Raw genomic sequence first — 18094 nt, 5'->3', positions numbered from 1 at the left:
ACATCTGTGTCTCAATTTTTGCCCTTCAAACTGGTTCATCTATACCATTTTTCTAGGTTCCACATATATGCGTTAATATACAATATTTGTTTTTCTCTTTCTGAATTACTTCACTCTGTATGACAGTCTCTAGCTCTATCCACGTCTCTGCAAATGACCCAGTTTCGTTCCTTTTTTATGGCTGAGTAATATTCCATTGTATAAATGTACCACATCTTCTTTATCCATTCATCTGTCGATGGGCATTTAGATTGCTTCCATGACCTGGCTATTGTAAATAGTGCTGCAATGAACATTGGGGTGCATGTGTCTTTTTGAATTATGGTTTTCTCAGGGTATATGCCCAGTAGTGGGATTGCTGGGTCATATGGTAATTCTATTTTTAGTTTTTTAAGGAACCTCCATACTGTTCTCCATAGTGACTGTATCTATTTACATTCCCACCAACAGTGCAAGAGGGTTCCCTTCTCTCCATACCCTCTCCAGCATTGGTTGTTTGTAGATTTTCTGATGATGCCCATTCTAACTGGTGTGAGGTGATACCTCATTGTAGTTTTGATTTGCATTTCTCTAATAATTAGTGATGTTGAGCAGCTTTTCATGTGCTTCTTGGCCATCTATATGTCTTCTTTGGACAAATGTCTACTTAGGTCTTCTGCCCATTTTTGGATTGGGTTGTTTGGTTTTTAATATTGAGCTGCATGAGCTATTTATATATTTTGGAGATTGATCCTTTGTCCATTGATTCATTTGCAAATATTTTCTCCCATTATAAGAGTTGTCTTTTTGTCTTGTTTGTAGTTTCCTTTGCTGTGAAAAAGCTTTGAAGTTTCATTAGGTTCCATTTGTTTACTTTTGGTTTTATTTCCATTACTCTAGGAGGTGGATCAAAAAAGATCTTGCTGTGATTTATGTCAAAGAGTGTTCTTCTTATGTTTTCCTCTAAGAGTTTTATAGTGTCTCATCTTACATTTAGATCTCTAATCCATTTTGAGTTTATTTTTGTGTATGGTGTTAGGAAGTTTTCTGATTTTATCATTTTACATGTAGCTGTCCAGTTTTCCCAGCACCATTATTGAAAAGGCTGTCTTTTCTCCATTGTATATCATTGCCTCCTTTGTCATAGATTAGTTGACCATAGGTGTATGGATTTATCTCTGGGCTTTCTATTTTGTTCCATTGATCTATGTTTCTGTTTTTGTGCCAGTACCATATTGTCTTGATTACTGTAGTTTTGCAGTATAGTCTGAAGTCAGGGAGTCTGATTCCTCCAGCTCCGTTTTTTTCCCTCAAGACTGCTTTGGCTATTTGGGGTCTTTTTTGTCTCCATACAAATTTAAGATTTTTTTTTCTTGTTCCATAAAAAATGCCATTGGTAATTTGAAAGTGATTGCATTGAATCTATAGTTTGCTTTCAGTAATATAGGCATTTTCACAATATTGATTCTTCCAATCCAAGAACATGGTATATCTCTCCATCTGTTTGTATCATCTTTAATTTCTTTCCATCAGTGTCTTATAGTTTTCTGCATACAGGTCTTTTGTCTCCCTTGATAGGTTTATACCTAGGTATTTTATTCTTTTTATTGCAATGATAAATGGGAGTGTTTCCTTAATTTTTCTTTAAGGTTTTTCATCATTAGTGTATAGGAATACAAGAGATTTCTGTGCATTAATTTTGTATCCTGAAACTTTACCAAATCATTGATTAGCTCCAGTAGTTTTCTGGTGGCATCTTTAGGATTCTCTATGTATAGTATCATATCATCTGCGAACAGTGACAGTTTTACTTCTTCTTTTCCAATTTGTATTCCTTTTATTTCTTTTTGTTCTCTGATTGCCATGGCTAGGACTCCCAAATCTATGTTGAATAATAGTGGTGAGAGTGGACATCATTGTCTTGTTCCTAATCTTAGAGGAAATGCTTTCAGTTTTTCACCATTGAGAATGATGTTTGCTGTGGGTTTGTTGTATATGGTCTTTATTATGTTGAGGTAGGTTCCCTCCATGCCCACTTTGTGTAGAATTTTTATCATAAATCGGTGTTTAATTTTGTCAAAAGCTTTTCTGCATCTATTGAGATGATCATATGGTTTTTATTCTTCATTTTGTTAATATAGAGTATCACTTTGATTGACTTGCGTATATTGAAGAATCCTTGCATCCCTGGGATAAATCCCACTTGATCAAGGTGTATGATCCTTTTAATGTGTTGTTGGATTCTATTTTCTAGTATTTTGTTGAGGATATTTGCATCTATATTCATCAGTGATATTGGTCTGTAATTTTCTTTTTTTGTAGTATCTTTGCCTGGTTTTGGTATCATGGTGATGGTGGCCTCATAGAATGAGTTTGGGAGTGTTCCTTCCTCCACAATTTTTTGGAAGAGTTTGAGAAGGATGGGTGATAGCTCTTCTCTAAATGTTAGATAGAATTCACCTGTGAAGCCATCTGGTCCTGGACATTTGTTTCTTGGAAGATTTTTATTCACAGTTTCAATTTCATTACTTGTGATTGGTCTGTTCACATTTTCTATTTCTTCCTGGTTCAGTCTTGGAAGGTTATACCTTTCAAAGAATTTGTCCATTTCTTCCAGGTTGTCCATTTTATTGGCAGAGAATTGCTTGTAATAGCCTCTTAGGATGCTTTGTATTTCTGCTGTGTCTGTTGTAACTTCTCCTTTTTAATTTCTAATTTTATTGGTTTGATTCCTCTCCCTCTTTTTCTCGATGAGTCTGGCTAATGGTTTATCAATTTTATCTTCTCAAAGAACCAGATTTTAGTTTTATTGATCTTTGCTATTGTTTTCTTTCTTTCTATTTCATTATTTCTGCTCTGATCTTTATGATTTCTTTCCTTCTGCTAACTTTGGGTTTTGTTTCTTCTTCTTTCTGTAGTTCCTATAGGTGTAAGTTTAGGTTTTTTATTTGAGATTTTTCTTGTTTCTTGATGTAGGCTTGTATAGCTATAAACTTCCCTCTTAAAACTGCTTTTGCTGCATCCCACAGGTTTGGATCATCGTGTTTTCATTGTCATTTGTCTCTAGGTATTTTTTGATTTCCTCTTTGATTTTTTCAGTGATCTCTTGGTTATTTAGTAATGTAGTGTTTAACTCCATGTATTTGGGTTTTTTACGGTTTTTTCCCTGTAATTCATTTCTAATCTCATAGTGTTGTGGTCAGAAAAGATGCTTGATATGATTTCAATTTTCTTAAATTTACTGTGGTTTGATTTGTGACCCAAGATATGGTCTATCTTGCAGAATGTTCCGTGTGCACTTGAGAAGAAAGTGTAATCTGCTGTTTCTGGATGGAATGTCCTATAAATATCAATTAAATCTATCTGGTCAGTTGTGTCATTTAAAGCTTCTCTTTCCTTATTTATTTTCATTTTGGGTGATCTGTCCATTGGTGTAAGTGAGGTGTTATAGTCCCCAACTATTATTGTGTTACTGTCGATTTTTCTTTTATAGTTGTTAGCAGTTGCCTTATGTATTGAGGTGCTCCTATGTTGGGTACATATATATTTATAATTGTTATATCTTCTTGGATTGATCCCTTGATCATTATGTAGTGTCCTTTCTTGTCTCTTGTAACATTCTTTATTTTAAAGTCTATTTTATCTGATATGAGTATTGCTACTCCAGCTTTCTTTTGATTTCCATTTGCATGGAACATCTTTTTTCCATCCCCTCACTTTCAGTCTGTATGTGTCTCTAGGTCTGAAGTGGGTCTCTTGTAGACAGCATATAGATGGGTCTTGTTTTTCTATCCATTCAGTAAGCCTGTGTCTTTTGGTTGGAACATTTAATCCATTCACGTTTAAGGTAATTATCAATATGTATGTTCCTATGCCCATTTTCTTAATTGTTTTGGGTTTGTTTTTGCAGGTTCTTTTCTTCTCTTGTGTTTCCCACTTAGAGAAGTTCCTTTAGCATTTGTTGTAGAGCTGGTTTGGTGATGCTGAATTCTCTTAGCTTTTGCTTGTCTGTAAAGCTTTTGATTTCTCCATGGAATCTGAATGAGATCCTTTCCAGTTCGAGTAATCTTGGTTGTAGGTTCTTACCTTTCATCACTTTAAGTATATTATGCCACACCCTTCTGGTTTGTAGAGTTTCTGCTGAGAAATCAGCTGTTAAACTTATGGGAGTTCCCTTGTATGTTACTTTTCATCTTTCCCTTGCTGCTTTCAATAATTTTTGTTTGTCTTTATTTTTGCCATTTGATTACTATGTGTCTCAGCGTGTTTCTCCTTGGGTTTATCCTGTATGGGACTCTCTGTGCTTCCTGGACTTGGGTGGCTATTTCCTTTCCCATTTTAGGGAAGTTTTCAACTATAATCTCTTCAAATATTTTCTGGGGTCCTTTCTCTCTCTGTTCTCCTTCTGGGGCCCCTATAATGTGAATATTGTTGCGTATAATGTTGTCCTAGATATCTCTTTGGCTGTCTTCATTTCTTTTCATTCTTTTTCCTTTATTCTGTTCTGCAGTGGTGAATTCCACCATTCTGTCTTCCAGGTCACTTATCCATTCTTCTGCCTCAGTTATTCTGCTATTGAATCCTTCTAGTATATTTTTCATTTCAGTTATTGTGTTGTTCATATCTGTTTGTTTGTTCTTGAATTCTTCTAGGTCTTTGTTGAACATTTCTTACATCTTCTCCATCTTTGCCTCCATTCTTTTTCCGGGGTCCTGGATCATCTTCACTATCATTATTCTGAATTCTTTTTCTGGAAGGTTGCTTATATCCACTTCATTTAGTTGTTTCTCTGGGGTTTTATCTTGTTCCTTCATCTGGTACATAGCCTTCTGCCTTTTCATATTGTGTATCTTTCTGTGAATGTGGGTTTTGTTCCACAGGCTGCAGGATTGTAGTTCTTCTTGTTTCTGCTTTCTGCCCTCTGGTGGATGAGACTATCTAAGAGGCTTTTGCAAGTTTCCTGATGGGAGCGACTGGTGGTGGGTAGAGCTGACTCTTGCTCTGTTGGGCAGAGCTCAGTAAAACTTTCATCCATCTGACTGTTGATGGGTGGGGCTGGGTTCCCTCCCTGTTGGTTGTTTGGCCTGAGGCAACACAACACTGGAGCCTACCTGGGCTCTTTGGTGGGGCTAATGGCTGACTCTGGGAAGGCTCACACTAAGGAGTACTTTCCGAACATATGCTGCCAATGTCCTTGTCCCCACCATGAGCCACAGCCACCACCCATCTCTGCAGGAGACCCTCCATCACTAGCAGGTAGGTCTGGTTCAGTCTTCCCTGGGGTCACTGCTCCTTCCCCTGGGTCCCGATGTACACACTACTTTTTTCGTGCCCTCCAAGAGTGGAGTCTCTGTTTCCCCCAGTCCTGTTGAAGTCTTGCAATCAAATCCCACTAGTCTTCAAAGTCTGATTCTCTAGGAATTCCTCCTCCCATTGCCAGACCCCTAGGTTGGGAACCTGACGTGGGGCTCAGAACCTTCATTCCAGTGGGTGGATTTCTCTGGTCTAAGTGTTCTCCAGTCTGTGAGTCACCCACCCCGCAATTATGGGATTTTATTTTACTGTGATTACGCCCTTCCTACCATTTCATTGTGGCTTCTCCTTTGTATTTGGATGCAGGGTATATTTTATGGTGAGTTCCAGTGTCTCCCTGTTGATGATTGTCCAGCAGCTAGTTGTCATTCTGGTGTCCTCTCAAGAGGGAGTGAGAGCACGTCCTTCTACTCCGCTATCTTGGTTCCAAATCCCCAATAAATAGGCTTTAAACATATGTTCTCTGGTTATTTTTTGACTTCTAGGTCCTTAGGGAATATCCAGTCATTTGGTGATCAAGAATGAATAAAACTTATAGAAATGTACAACTATATGCAACTGTGTACAACTATGGAACAAATTATATGTGGAAAGCCTGGCTCATTATTTAACACACACACAGACACACACACACAGACACACACAGACACACACACACACACACACACACACACACACACTAAACTGCAGGTTGGTGAAACACTTTATTCTGAAGCACCCTCTGTAGACATCCATCAGAGTCTCTATTACACTATATTGCAATTATTTACTTGTATACCTTTCTTATTTTACTGTACGTGCCATGGAGTCAGGCCTTGAGTTTCTTCTTCCTTATATCTTCAGAGCTTCATACAGTGTGTGGCAGATAGCCATAGACACTGAACCAATAAATGTTCATTGTCTCATAGCTTAATTAATAAATCTTCATGGAGAAGTTGGAATTTGAATTCACCATGTGGCTCTAGAATCTCTTTATAAAAGGATCTGGTTGGTAGAGTGGGATAAACATTTGCTCTAAAGTTGCAGTTTCATAGTAAGTCCATTTCTTTTACTTAGAACTCATGTTGTTTGGACTGGTTATGTGAGGCATCAAGGTGGATCTTTCAAATACCTTGAACCAGTACTTTTCTCATGAGAGCAATAGATGAACAATTTTACAACATACTTCAGCATTCTGAATGCTTTGAAAATTTTATCTGGAGACTTTTTTTAGAGTCAAAGGGGAGTAATTACTAAATAATAAACAACATTTGTATAGATTTTTCTATGTTTCTCAAAATAATTTTTGTATAATAAGATATGCATATGATAGAGACCAAACTCAAACTAGCTTAAGAGAAAACCTACTGATTCATGCTAGGTAACAAATCCAGCTTTAGAAACAGCTGCATTCAGAGATTCAAATGAAGACGTTTCTTTCTCCATCATTTTGTCCAGTTTCTCACTGTATTGACTTAATTTCCAAACTGGATCTACACATAGGTAAAGATTAATTCTTGTAACTATAATATCAATATCCTTATGGTTTTCTATCTGCATATCAAATTTCAATGAATACCCTAATTCTGCTTGGCTTTGTGTGTGTCTTGAAATAATCCTGAACCCAGAACCATCTCTGGATCAAAATGACTGTTGACAGGTATATGAAATCTTCTCATTAACTTGGCCTGTGTCATGTGCTTTCCCCGATGGACAGTAGTTGAGGGTCAGTTTCAACCACACCTAAAGCATATGGAATGGATTCTGTATCGGAGCATTTTTTTAAAGGAGACAGCAAGAGGGAGAGATTGTGCTGATATAAACCAAAAATTGTGCACTTGAAATTTATTATCTAATTTATATAGTTCACTTATTTATAATAGATATGCTGCCTATCTACTTAGCTTCAGGTATTGGGGTAGACACTGAGGTGACAAAGATCCTCTATTCTCTAGTACTTGCCTGTATACTTCATATATTCCTCTCATTCTTCTCCCTTTCCTTGCTTAGTGGTCTCTTTAACCTTTTTATATTAAAGGCTAGTGCTGAACTTTTAACAGCTCCTAACATTTACTGCAAGAGAAATATTCTTTCTTTCCCAATTTCAGAATCCTGGTGAATGGACTCTTCAATTCAGTGTGGTCTCGTGCCCATCCCTGAACCAATCATGTGGCTTGGGGAGCAAGATAACATTGTACAAAATGAACAGTCCATCATTAACTATGATTTTCAGAAAATCAGGAGATTAGGCAAACAGAACAACATGTGCCTTACAAAAGAATCAAAGTGCTTTTAGCCGTGCTGGTGTTGGTGTAGGTACCATGGTTGTGTCCTGAAATAATCCTGTGCTTAATGTGCTTGTATTGATTAGAAGCTCAGCTGGTCTCTGATGAACTTGCTCCCGCAGGTTATTTACCTTGTCTCCATTCAGTCAGAATTATTATTTGTTTCTTAAAAGAACAGAAAATCAAAACAGAATAGTTTAAGACTAGATGATTCCCTTTTACCACATGATGGAACTGAAGTACAGTTGCCCAAGCATACATACACTGAGGCAAAGCCAGCATTTGAACAAGTGCTTTCCTTCCCAGAACCTGTCATTTCCTCTAAATCAGAGATTGTCAACTAGCAACTCACAAATGATTATAGATCAGAAAAATATTTTGTTTGGTCTGCGCAGTGTTGATCTGGAGATAATTTATTTTTAGAATTCAATTTTCAACTTTTAAAAACCAGGATATCAGTGTAGTGCAAGTAGAGCCAGGACAAATTCATCCTTTCCTGCAAGGGTTGGCAGCCATTCAGAGAGTCTCTGTCTACCTTTCCAGGGCTCCACACAATGTGTTAATTATTTATCTGGTCATCAGTTCAGAGTGGGACTTGTAGAACATTCATGAGCTCAGGTAAACACTGAGGAAGAGTGAGCAAGAAAAAGACTTTACCGAATTTTGCAGAGGGAAGTTGTTACCCTTTGGTCATTATCAGCTTACACTGAAATCCAAAATAATTTCCCTTTGGGATCCAAGGAAATCCTGTGCTCACAACATAAACTAGATGATAGAAGATTCTCCTGTAAAGCTCATAGCAATGTAAATGCTGAACCTTTTTCACAGGCTGTCAGTGGTTACAAAATTTATAATTCAAGCTGTTTTCCATTAAGTCATACAGCTCACTGACTCCACTAAATTAAATTTCTTCACCACTTGTTGAAACTGATTTTCAAAGTATTGAGTCATTCAGCTAGACTTCATCTTCTTTGACACCTACTTTATAACCATATCTCGTATAAAGAATTTTGTTTCAGGGACAAAGATGGCTAAAGCAATATCCTACTGAAGATACAGAATCATTAAGATATTTTGTACCAGATGAATGCTAGAATCATTTGAAGAATTTATCTGAAATCTTCACGATAATAAAGATGAGGTCTGGCATATCCAAATATGCCCCAAGTCTTGGATGCAAAAGAAACATCCCTTGCAGAAAGAAAATATTGTTTACATTTTTAAGCAAAATAATCCGATTTAGCATGGAGGAGAGCACTAGAGCTGGGTGGCAATCTCCCACAGATCTGTGTAGAGCTCATTTCTCAGGCTAGAGGTCCAGCTCATTTCACCCAACTGTTTGTCTTGGAATCATAACCATATCAATAAATATAATTCTACTTCAACTTTTTAAATGACTAGATAGTATACTGTGGTATAAACATAATGTAATTTATTTAAGCTTTCTTACTGAAGGGTAAAAGGATTTCCAATATTTTTGTTTGCTTTTTGAAAAAAAAAAGGATTTCCAATATTTTTGTTGCTTTTAGGAAGTAATAAGGCATTTTTGAATTAATAAGTGTATGTTATTTAGTGGCATAGGCTTGTTGCTAAAAAATAATATGATTCCTAAAAAGATACCATTAGACCCAATAAAAGGATCTAAAGTTTCTAGAATGAAATGAAAACAAGAAAATTATTCATTCACTAAACTATATAAAGCAGAGACAAATGGCATGCTTCCATTTAGAGTTATAGCCTACCTACATTTCTCAAATTTTCTCATCATGATACCTGATAGAACTAACTGGGTTAATAATTAATTCACAGAAAGACATTCTGAACACGAAGCTAGATTAAGAAGTTGGACATATGCTGAAGTTGATTTTGTTCCTAACTACTGAAATAAAGTAATTAAAAATTTCAAAAAAATATTCAAATATAGAATAAAGGGCTCCTTCTTTTGAACTTATATATATTTGCTTTCAAAACATTGTTCTATCTTGAGTAGGTTATACAATGCTACCAAATTTTTCTTAATTTATTAGTAAAATTACTTCTTCAAAGGTCTTCCTTCTGACACTGAGTTTCAAAATTTTTAGAGAGGTGTGGATTAGAACCAATTTTCAATTCTGTAGAGAGAGTAATTTTTGAACTAAAAACCATCATTTATTAAGCATTTACTACATGACAGTCGGCAGTCATTCTGCTAAATTCTTTCCTATATGATGATACTGAGTCCCTGCAAGTCCCATGGGGTACTTATAATTATTTCTATCCTACAGATGAAGAAACTGAGGTTCAAGGAAGTAAAAATACTTTCTCAGGGGCTCAGAGTTAGCAGATGATGCATTCCTCTGATTTCAAACCTGGTACTCTCAACCACTGTGCTTTCCTCCTTTCCTAGCTTAGCAGAAGTATAGTAGAGGCATGTCTACTATAAAAGAGAACCACCTAGATTCAGGTAGTTTAAATTTTCTCCATCTTTCAAACTGAGCTCATTATTTTTGTAGGTCATGTTAGTCTCTTTTTCTGTGGAATAAAATATTTGCTCTACAATGATCTCCATTACCTATATAAATTTTTGTTATCCAGGACATTGTTATCAATATATAAAAATGGTAAAAATAAATTAATGAAAAAAATATCAGTTTTTTTAGTTATTATGATATATAAAGCATATTTTTTATAAATATTTATAATACAATATGTAATTATATCATGTAAATATATATAAATGTAAAGCATAAATGTCAAATAGACTTAATTATATTTTAACAAAAAGTGTATAATTCTTCACTATGTATATTGTATTTTAACAGCACTAGGATGAAAAATTTCAAAAATTAAATTTTTGCTAAATTGTATACATTTTATGTTGGAGAAAAACCTATCACTTTCTATGGTTCCTGTGAAAATTTTTTTGTTATCTTTTCAATGATTCTCAACCAGATATAGGTACTCTATCCAAGAGTGGAACAAAGATTTCTTTGACAATTGAATGGCTTTGAAAGTAGCAGGGTTTTAGGACCAAAAAATAGATCACCAACCTCCAGAGCAAGAAGAAAATAGTGACTTCTTGCTAATGTTGAGCCTGTTCATAGGGCAGACTTTTTCAACTATCAATAATAAATGATACATGGAAAAGAAAAGAACATAGATATGAAGACAGAAAAAGTACTTTTTGCAAAAATGATATAATGAGCAAATTTCTTATTGGGATATGATTTTATACATTGGGAAGATTTTTATGGCTTCTAAGGCAGCATTCTATTATTTCAGAGATCTATATTCTGTATAATTTATACACACTTTAAAATATATTGGCTATACTTGCAACATAAACTGTTTTAGTGGTGTAGAGTTTAAGTTTTAAATATTTTTAATTTATTTACATTTTTTGCTATGTCTCTTTTAGGAGGTAGATTCTACACTTAAAAAATTCATTTATGAGGAATCGGTGGCAACTTCTCTTTGTTAAAAAAATCACAAAATTTATACACTGTATTACATCATTCTTTCTGTAATAAAAAGAAAAAAAAAACTTCTATTAAAGTAAAGCAGAGCATTTTGGTGGTCTTTGGCTTACTGTGTCAGTGTTTCACCATAAAACGTTTGTGGTAAGCAGGCAAACAAGGACATTTTAAGTTCTTTTACCAAGAGAATGCATAGAATATGCATCAAGACATTAAGTTATTTGGGAGACTTCTAAGTACCTTCATCTATATTCTTCATGCTATATGTTCTCAACCTTTTAGGTTTTACAGTATGCATTTTTACATTTAATTAACATTACTGTGATATAATTTACATACAATAGGTTGCATCCACTAAAGTGAACTATTTAACGACTTTTTTTTTGTGGTACGCGGGCCTCTCACCGTTGTGGCCTCTCCCGCTGCGGAGCACAGGCTCCGGACGCGCAGGCTCAGCGGCTGTGGCTCACGGGCCCCTCCGCAGCATGTGGGATCCTCCCGGACCGGGGCACGAACCCGCGTCCCCTGCATCGGCAGGCGGACTCCCAACCACTGCGCCACCAGGAAGCCCTTTAATGACTTTTGACAGTTACATACATTTAAGAAACAACTGCCTCAATCAAGATACAGAACATTACTCTCAAAACATCCTCAAGCCCCATTGCATTTATCTCTTCCTCTGCTCTTGGCTCCAGATAGCCACTGATTTGCTTTCTGTCACTGTAGATTTATGTTGTACTTTCTAGAATTTTCTAAGATTGAAATCATATAATATGTACTCTTTCATGTCTGGGTTCCTTCAATCTGCATTATTAAGATTCATCCATGCTTTATGAATCCATGAACATATAAATAATCTGGACTTTTTTGTATTACTAATATTCCATTCTATATTATATACACATTCCTTTACAAATGGACATATTTTCATTTCTCTTGGGTAAACACTTAGAATGGAAAGGATGAGTGTAAGAATGATGTATGTCTAGCTTTTTAAGAAATTGCCAAATAATTTCCCATGGCAGTCATATAATTTTTAATTCCCACCAGCAATTGGATATATTGAAGTAAGATATGAAATAGAAATTCCATTTACTCCATATCCTTACCAGCACTTGTTATTGTCAGTCTTTTTAAAAAAATTTAGTGATTCTAGTAGGTGTATAATGGGTAGGCTACATGTATGTGGTCAGTAAACACGTTTTATCTAAGAAAACATTGCGTACCTGTGAATTTGCAACCTCCTTGGGAGCTTCCAGGGTGAAATCTACAGCTGGTCCTCATCCGTAGAGGGCAGGGAGAGAACAAAGAAGGAGGCAGAGCACTCCAGATTGGTAGATGGAAGATTTAATAGGTGAGGAAACTTACTACAAGGCTTGTCTTGGGTGGCCACAAGATGAGAATATCTCTGCACCAGCTGGCCAGAATCTTAAAAGATTATATAGAGGCCTTAACTGGGTTCAGTCACATACACAGTCCAGATGTTGTCAGTACCACATTATTATTTCAAGGCTGTATCCTTGGGACAGCTTCCAGGAGCAGGAATAACAAACAGAATGCACATTTCAAGGACCAGGGGAGGGGTAGGGAGGCCTCAATTACCTGGCTCCAGCTCCTGGGTGAAACTGGTGGTCACATCTTCTTGATGACTTCCTCCAACACTACCTCAAGTTACAAAGATTTTTTCTATGTATCATTTTAGAAATACTATAATTTTAGGTGTTGCATTGAGATTTATGATACTTCTGATTTAATTTTTATATATGGGTGAAATAAGTATTGATGTACATTCTTCAATATGATATCCAGTGTCCCAGTGCCATTTATTGAAAAAGTTTTCTTTACACATTGATTTATCAACCCATAAAAAATAAAGCAATCTGCTACAAAAAGCTACACACACACACACAATTTTTTTGTTGTTGTTGTTGTTTTTTTGCTGTACATGGACCTCTCACTGTTGTGGCCTCTCCCATTGCAGAGCACAGGCTCCGGACGCGCAGGCTCAGCGGCCATGGCTCACAGGCCCAGCCGCTCCGCGGCATGTGGGATCTTCCCAGACCGGGGCACAAACCCGTGTCCCCTGCATCGGCAGGCAGACTCTCAACCACTGCGCCACCAGGGAAGCCCAAACACACAATTTTTTATTTCTTGAAAATGTCTTGTCCATTGATCTATTTATCTGCTTTTATACTAAAATGACAGTGCCTTGATTACTGTAGCTTTATAATTAGTCTGAAAAATCAGTAGTAATTTCTTCAACTTTATTCTCTTTTAAAATTGATTTGGCCATTCTAGGTCACATGAATTTGCATATAAATTTTTAAGTGACTTGTCAATTTCTATAGAAAATCTCTTGATATTTAAGTTGAGATTCATTGATTCTACAAATAAACAGTGGAAATTGACATTTTAACAGTACTGAGTATTTCAATACCATTATTGTTCTGGACTTTTCAATGAAGAGATTGTACATCTTATATTTATTCCTAAGAATGTTAAGCTGTTGCCTCCATTGTAAAGGTTAATATAAATGTAATATCTTCAATTTTTCAAATATTTGCTAATATATAGACATATATTGATTTTTGTATATTAGACATATTTTGCAACCTTACTAAACTTGCTTATTAATTCTCATAATAGTTTTGTTTATTCCTTAGGATTTACTATTAATAATTATGTCATTTACAAATGTAGACAGTTTTAATTTTTCATCTGTAATCTATAACTTTTGTTTTTTTTCTTTCTTGCCTCATTGCTCTAGCTTGGCTCTTTGGTACAATATTGAGTAAAAGTTGTGAGTGCAGGCATCTTGATCTTTTGTTCTTTTTTTTTTAAGGAAAAAGTGGTCAGTATTTTACTGGTAAATATGTTGTCAGCTGTAAGTTTTTCATATATGCCCCTATTAAGTTAAATAATTTCCTTCTAATCCTAGTTTGCTAAGAGTTTTTTTCATTTTGGCAATTGAATCTTGTTAAATGCTTTTCTCTTCACTTATGAAAATGATCTTAGCATCTTTGGCTTTATTTTTCTGTTGATATGGAGAATTATACTGATTGATATTCAGATATTAAACTACTTTGTATTGTAGAGAATGCCCTACTTGGTCATGATACATTATCCTTTTTATTTCTTGTTGAGATTGATTTTATATCTTTTGGATTGTATTTAAAAACATTTTTGTAATATTTTTGTCTGATTTTGATATCATATTATGCTGATTTAAAAAACAGAATGTATTCCTTCACCCTCTATTTTTTGAAAAATTTTATATAAGTTTTGCCTTATTTCTTCTTTGAATGTGTGCTAGAATTTACCAGCAAAACAATCTAGACCTAGAGTTTTCTTGATGGGAATGTTTTTCAGAAAAAATCTTTCTTTAATAGATATAGGACTATATGATTTTCTACTTTATTTTGTGTCAATTTGATAAACTTGCATTTTTCAAAGTTTTTCTATTTCATTTAGGTTTTCAAATATGTTGGTATAAGGTTGTTTATAATAATGTTCTAGTATCTTATTTCCAATTTTTTAAAATTATGGTAAAACACATATAAACTTTACTACCTTAAACATTTTTAAATGTACAGTTCAGTGACATAGTCATGTTATTTGCAATCATCATTACCATCCATCTTCAGAACTGTTTTCCTTTTGCAATTTTGAAACTCTGTACACATCACACAATAATTCTCCATCCCCGCTCCCTCCAGTCCCTTGACAAACACCATTCTACCTTCTGTTTCTATGATTTTGACCATTCTAAGTACCACATATAAGTGGAATCATACAGTATTTGTCTTTTTATGACTGGCTTATTTCACTTAGCATAATGTTCTCAATGTTCATTCATGTGGTTACATTTGTCAGACTTTCTTTCCTTTTTAAGGCTGGATAATATCCCATTGTATGTATATACCACATTTGATTATCCATTCATCTGTTAATGGGCACTTGAGTTGCTTCTGTATTTTAGCTGTTATGAATAATACTTTATGAACATAGGTCTACAAATATTTCTTTGAGATCTTGGTCTCAATTCTTTTGAATGTATTCAAAAGAAGTAAAACTGCTGAATCATATATTAATTCTATTCCTTTCATTTTTTAAAATTTATTTTATTTTTTCTGATTTTGTGGATGTAATTTATTTATTTATTTATTTATTTATGCAGAAGAGACTTTATTTAGAATGAGAACAGATCACAACAAATTATAAATTTTAAAAAGATGACAAATGCTATAAACTCACAAAATCCAGAAAAATGGCACTACAATTTTAGAATATTTCATCACCCTGAAAAAACTCTCATACCCATTAGCAATTATTCCCGTTTTTACCTCCCCCTCCCAATGGCCCTAGGCAACCAATAATATACTTTGTCTCTGTAGATCTGCCTATTCTGGACATTTTAAGTAAATGCACTCATACAACTTGTGATTCTTTGTAACTGACTGCTTTCACTTAGCTTTCACTCTTAATACTTTAAAGAATCAGCCATGTTGTACCATGTATCAGTACTTTGTTCTTTTTTATTGCCAAATAATATTCCATTGTATGGCTATGCCACATTTTACTTGATAGGTATTTGGGTTGTTTCCACTTTTTGACCAATATGAATAATGCTTGTATGAACATTTGTGTACATGTTTTTGTGTGGACATATATTTTCATTTCCATTAGGTATAGACTGAGAGGTGGAATTGCTGGGTCATATGGTAATTCTATGTTGAACATTTTGAGGTACTGCCAGATTTTTTTCCAAAGTGGCTGCATTATTTTACATTCCCACCAGCAGTGTGTGAGGTTTCCATTTTCTCTACATCCTTGCCAACACTTGTTATCATTTGCCTTTTTGATTTCAGCCCTCCTTGTGGGTGTGAAATAGTATCTCAGTGTGGTTTTGCTTTGCATTTCCTTGACGAATAATGATGTTGATCATCTTTGCACATGCTTACTGGCCATTTGCATATCTTCTTTGGAAAAATGCCTGTAAAAATCCTTTGCCATTTTTTTTTTTTTTTTTTTTGGCTGTGCTGTGCAGCATGCGGGATCTTAGAGCCTGTCATACAGAGTGAAGTAAGTCAAAAAGAGAAAAACAAATATTGTTTGCTAACACATGTATATGGAATCTAAAAAAATAATGGTTCATGAACATAGGGGCAGGAGAGGAATAAAGACACAGACGTAGAGAATGGACTTGAGGACACGGGGAGGGGGAAGTGTAAGAGTTGCATTGACATATATACACTACTAAATGTAAAATAGAAAGCTAGTGGGAAGCAGCCTCATAGCACAGGGACATTAGCTTGGTGCTTTGTGACCACCTAGAGGGGTGGGAGAGAGATGCAAGAGGAAGGGGATATGGGGATATATGTATATGTATAGCTGATTCACTTTGTTATACAGCAGAAACCAACACACCATTGTAAAGCAATTATACTGCAATAAAGATGTTAAAATAAAAAAGACAACCCATAGAACAGGAGAAAATGTTTGCAATCATATATCTGATCAGGGACTTGTATCTAGAATATAATAAAGAACTATTACAACTCAATAATAAAAAGATAAATAACCCAATTAAAAACTGACAGAGGAGAGACTTCCCTGGAAGTCCAGTGGTCAAGACTCCACGCTCCCAATGTAGGGGGTGTAGATTCGATCCCTGGTTGCAGAACTAAGATCCACCATACCGTTTTCACAGTGGCTATGCTATTTTAAATTCCCACCAACAGTGCACAAGTATTCCAATTTCTTTATATCCTAACACTTTCTATTTTCTGTTTCTGTTTGTTCGTTTATTTTTTTGATAACAGCCATTCTAGTGAGTATGCAGTATTATCTCATTGTAGTGTTGATTTACATTTCTCTAATGATTAGTTATGTTAACCATTTTTTTGTGAACTTATTGACGATTTGATTATCTTTAGAGAAATCACTATGCTAATCATTTGACCATTTTTGAGTTGAGTTGTTTGGTTTTACTGTTGAGTTTTAGGAATTCCCTATACATTCTGTATATTAATCCCTTAACAGATTAATGATTTGCAAATTTCTCCCATTCTGTTGGGCTGCCATTTTGCTGTATTGATAGTGTCTTTTGCTAGTGTCTGTTGATAATGTTTTAAAAAATTTTTCATGAAGTTCAATTTGCCTATTTTCTTGTTGTTGTTGTTGCCTGTGCCTTGGTGTCACATCCAAGAAGACATTGCCAAATTCAATTTCAGGAGTTTTGCCCTACATTTTCTTCTAAGAGTTACAGTTTTAGGTCTTACATTTAGGCTATGGCTCCATCTTGCGTTAATTTTTGTATATGGTGTTAACTAAGGGTCCTACTTCATTCTTTGGGAGTAGTCTTTTATAAATATTAATTAAGTATGGATGATAGAGATTTATTAGATATTGATTGATTATTTTTTTATTATTGTTGTTCTATGATAGCATCTCCTATTTTATTTGTGGAATTGTGTTTCTGACTTCAATCTGTCCGTTTTTGCATTTATATATTTGTGTACTTATAGGCTCCCTTATTTAGGCACAAGCACATTTATGAATATTATGTCTTCCTGATGAATTTTCACCTTTATGTTACAAAAATGTCTCTTATCCTGAAAAATCATCTTTGTATTTAAATTATTTAAATATATTGTGGATTTTTTTTTTAATTTGTCTATTGTCTTTTTTAGCTGTATCTCTTTACATTACTTTTAGGGGATTCTCTGAGATTAAAATATTTATCCTTATCTTTTCACAGTATTTTGAGTTAATGTTGTGCCACTTTATGAAAAATGTAGAAACTTTGTAACCATAAAGTTCTGTTTATTTTCTTCCCTATCCTTTATGATATAGTTGCCATATGTATTATACCTACAAGACAATTTTCACCTTAGATGTGAACAATTCTTTTTATTTTAAAGTCTTTAGGACAAAAAATGTTTTTTAAGAATATTTCCCCAGATATTTGTCATTCCTAATGTTCTTCATTCATTCCTGAAGATAAATGGTTCCCTTTGGTATCACTATCTCTCATCCTGAAAAATACCCTTTAGCATTTCTATAGTGCACTTCTCTTAGCAA

The sequence above is a fragment of the Orcinus orca genome, chromosome 1 (genome assembly GCF_937001465.1).
Source record: "Orcinus orca chromosome 1, mOrcOrc1.1, whole genome shotgun sequence".
NCBI classification, from domain to species: Eukaryota; Metazoa; Chordata; class Mammalia; order Artiodactyla; family Delphinidae; genus Orcinus; species Orcinus orca.
Note: the sequence above shows the minus strand (reverse complement) of the source record.